Source organism: Limulus polyphemus, unplaced genomic scaffold (assembly GCF_000517525.1).
Source record: "Limulus polyphemus unplaced genomic scaffold, Limulus_polyphemus-2.1.2 Scaffold2760, whole genome shotgun sequence".
NCBI classification, from domain to species: Eukaryota; Metazoa; Arthropoda; class Merostomata; order Xiphosura; family Limulidae; genus Limulus; species Limulus polyphemus.
The window spans coordinates 109,636-113,913 of record NW_013668370.1 but is presented as its reverse complement, the minus strand read 5'-3'; the positions used below and the strand labels follow the sequence as shown (position 1 = coordinate 113,913).

Sequence of the window (4,278 nt, the reverse complement as noted above, 5' to 3'; positions counted from 1 at the left end):
AATCAGAAGCTCAGAATGTCCCCCTAATGACTTTCTCAGCCATTTTAATGGACCTGAAACCATTTTTTTCTTTTGAACCAATATTTCAACGAGGTAGTCTTCTCGAAATTTCATATTCTTTTAGACTAAAATACATCTCAGTTACTAAACTTGATAAATTGTGGTGGAATTCTATGGTTTTAATGAAGTAATTTATGATTTTTTAGTTATATATAAAACCTCAAAAAAGTATTTTGTTTCATATCCTCCATATGCAATTTTTTTAAAGGCTTACCAACCTACATTAAGCAGCAACCGAGTACAAAGGTCATAACTAGAAGAGATAATTGTTTGCTTTGATTCTTTAGTTACTGTTCCATGTTTTAAGAAAAATAAGTTTAAGAATTTATTTCAAAATAGCAATAATCTATATACATATATAATAATTGAAATTTGACTATATTTTACAAAATACTAGTCTACTAAAACATGTTACTTTGCACAGACCAAAGGCCAGTTTTATTTTATTTGATATGGTAACATGAGTGCACGTGAGCCACATCATTGTAACTTCTGTATTGCTAGCCAAGCACAGCTGAAAGGTCAATATAATAAATATGTATAATGTTATGAGATTTAAGCTATTTAGTCTTAACATTTATGTTTTCGTGTTATGATTTGTGTTCAATCTAGAATGAAAGAGACATAACTAATGTTTTCTAATTTTTTATGGTGGTTGCAAGATTGGTCAAATCTACCGAACCTGTACAGAGATTAATTCCTGAAAATAATAGATAAAATATAAATTTTTTTCTTAAGAAACATTTAAGATAATTATCTGGCCATTATAAAGATTTCGCATGTAAAATTTCAAAATTTTCTGATGCATAAAAGTATTTTTAATCTTAAAATGAATATTAATTTGCATGATAGATAAGCAACATGCGAAAAGAAAAAAAAGACACGAGAAAAACATTGCTTTATAAACCTTAAGACTTAATAAAAAAAATTAGCTATTTTGAGTATGAAAACATTGTAATGTTTACTGATAATCTGCCAAATTCCACTAACATTCGCTTACTAATTTAAAAGTTGTAACATGAAAACTATAACAATCACAAAATGGTTACGAGATCGGTCCCGGGTACTGAGCCTGTGCTGAAAGAGTTAAGAGCATTAATAAAAAACATTAGATATTTGTATCAAAACACACAAAATTCAGGTAACTTATTTTAAATATGCCATGGCTTTATGACACAGTGGGGTATTTTTAATAATAGAACAGCATTTCGAATATGAAACTGTAAAAGGAAAGTCAAGTCCAACTATTATTTGTCTTCCACAAATAAGTTCATAAATACACAAGAATGCATTATGAGGAAATGGAATGAAGCATACTCTTTTTTGTGTGTGAAAGAATATTAACAATTAAGCTCACACATATATCTTACACACCATAATATGATACACCTATATCTCCTAATATCTCGTACATCTGCTTTTAATATACTAGTTAATTTTATAATTTTGTAATAGAAAAATTATTTCTGTAGATCTTTTGTTTTGTAATCAGGGCTACTTTTCTGTGAGATGGACATAATTTTATGATAGTTCACTTCAATCTAAATTAAAATTCTTAAGCTCTCTCATTAAGCATGAAAAACAAAAGGGAGTAATATGCAATAATTACCCTAAAAATCAACTTCTTACCAAAATCAAAATGAAAGCAGCATTTGTTTCCTGACTTGAGCAATTCACTGCCCAACTTTTGCCAGTATCAGCAAGGTTTTGCTGTCTGTGTAAAATACACCTTATTGATGTTTTTATTCAGAATTTTCTTCATTATGGCATGTCTCTACTTTTGCTTACAGTCATCTTGACTTCTAGCTAAATACTCTTGAAATGATTTGCCTATAAATTAGATACTACATACACACTGGTTGCTTAATGTCTATTTAAGGTAATGCAGAATTCTGTCCTCAAGATTAGGACACCAAGTTTCGGGCAAACAAAAAATGCCACGGTAAATGCACTAATCAAAACAACATAGCAAATTCTGTTATCCATTCTGAAGACAAACTTAATAAATTAGCAGGGTGCAAGGCAAGCATTCTCATAAAGGTAAAAAAATTGAAATCTTATATTAGGTTTTTGTACTGATTGAATATTTTTGGTCAAATAATAAAATTAGAAGCAGCCCAAGTTAAACCACAGACACAAACTTTCCATGTTCCACCCAAACTATATTCAACTTCCTTGATAACTTAAAATCAAACTTAACCATATAATGCTAAGAAAATACAGTGAAATAGTACTAGAAACTGTTTTCAAAAATTGATATTCCTCATTCTTCAAATAATGTAAAAATTACACTCATCCTTTCCATTTGCTCTCTATGAAGAAGTATATGAAATATTCCACACTTTTGGAAATCTAGAGTAATAAACTTACTGCACCGTTATATATTAAAACATGCAATGATCAAATAACGAGATCACATTACACATGGTTTGACAGCATGTGTCAGTTCTGGTTTTAACACACATTTTGAATGCTTATTAAATACTTTTTTAAGCAAAGGTAAAACATATATAACTCTACAATCATCAATATTGACTATTTATATATTAATATGCCATATATATTCCTGTATTTTATATTTTACTGCCCATATTCTGATTTGTTGCTTGGTTTCAGCCTGCCAATAAAATTGTGCTGCCATGGAAAAAAGTTTCTTTTTATCTATGATTAAGTATAAATAATGGGGGAGTGAGCTACCAATATACATATTTATATAATTAACAGTAGTGTTAAGTTTCAACTCCATAACTTGTTTTTATAATCTCCATTTTACAAAACCTGCACTTACAAGATCAAGAAAAGCGTAAACAGTATTTACTAAATGCACATACATGTACTTTATACTTGGCAGTCTTTTTTGGTCAATGTTCTTCATATATAATATTTATTTGTTATATTTTCATTTTCTATAATAGCAAACACTTACAGTCTTACCCCAGGAGTCCTACATGCTAATAACACATTTTCATGAGTATTAACTTGTACAATCATATATATTTAGTTACTAATTAGCTACTTTTTTCTTATTAGATATTGATAATCATTTAGTTTACATTATATTTTTAGCTGTTAATTTGATCCTATTTTTAGGATACTTCTGAGAAAGATGTGTGTGGTACAAGGAGCCAGGATTCAATTCTGGATTTTCTTGGTAAAACAACAGATTTGCTATCAGCTCATATGGGTCCTTAATGCTAGTAAATGATCAACATATGTAATATATGGTTACATTTTCTGGAGATATTACTACTTAGAGAAACATTTTTTAAAGTTAAGCCTAGTCTCATCCCTTCTGTTCCTAAAAAAACTCTTAACATCAAAATAATATTAATAGCAATCAGGTTTATTCTTGTATCTACTAACTGTTACTGTTAGACCAAAACCTGACAAACTTTAGTAAAACTATCATTTAATTTGCTCTTCTCAGGGTCTAAGTTTCCTACTTCCAACCTCGTCATTAGCATAGCATGGTATAGAATAAAGTATCACTTTGTTTTTCCCATTTCAATAGCTCCCTCACCATTAACTTGTACTGTTGTACTTGTAAGTTAATTTCTCAGTATCTAGAATACATGTTTATATTATATAATATATATATATATATACACACATATCTAATTTATCATAATTAAGATTATTTTTATGTCTGGATTAGTTATAATATTTACAGTTTAATACGTTATAAGTATAACCTGTCATCACATTCACTGCTCATTTTACAGACGTAACTGCATACAGTATACCATACTGTATGGTGTATTAAACTTAATTTATAACGTAATTCATTTGCTCAAAATTAGTGCACTGCAACTCAGCAGCCAAAATTGCTACAGCTGCAGTGCTAAACCTATTCAATAATTACCCATATTCTATATTACAAATAAAAATAATAATAAGATGAAATAATTTAAATGGTTAACTTACATGTAATGCACTAAATTACACATGAATGACGCATAGTCTAAAAAATCCAAATATGTGTATAAGACATTTCTCTTTACAGCAACACACACGAACACTAACGCCACCTCTACTGAATAACCAAGTAATTTATATCAGTTCTGTAACATTGGACAGTAATTATCCATTCATAATTGCATATCTATAGTCTAGTCATGAATAAAAACATATAACCCGAGCGCTTTCGAAAAGTGGACCTTTCTTCTTCAGGGGAAAACTGAAAAAGAAAGGTCCACCTTTCGAAAGCGCTCGGGTTAT

The 4,278-nt window shown here is 29.3% G+C and overlaps 1 protein-coding gene across 6 annotated transcripts in view; it reads right to left on the bottom strand.

Moving 5' to 3' along the window:
- The window catches only part of LOC106467834 (phosphatase and actin regulator 4B-like), a 75,222-nt gene that overhangs the window by 43,222 nt on the left and 27,722 nt on the right, over nt 1-4,278 (bottom strand). The window contains exon 1 of one of the 6 annotated variants that reach the window (XR_002612488.1): nt 3,985-4,092. The exons of 4 other annotated variants lie outside the window; for them this stretch is intronic. The gene's annotated coding sequence lies outside the window, so the exon portion shown is untranslated. Of the gene's footprint in view, nt 1-1,689; nt 1,858-3,984; nt 4,093-4,278 lie in introns of those variants that run through there. One more of the 6 variants, XR_002612490.1, reaches the window with a different exon arrangement.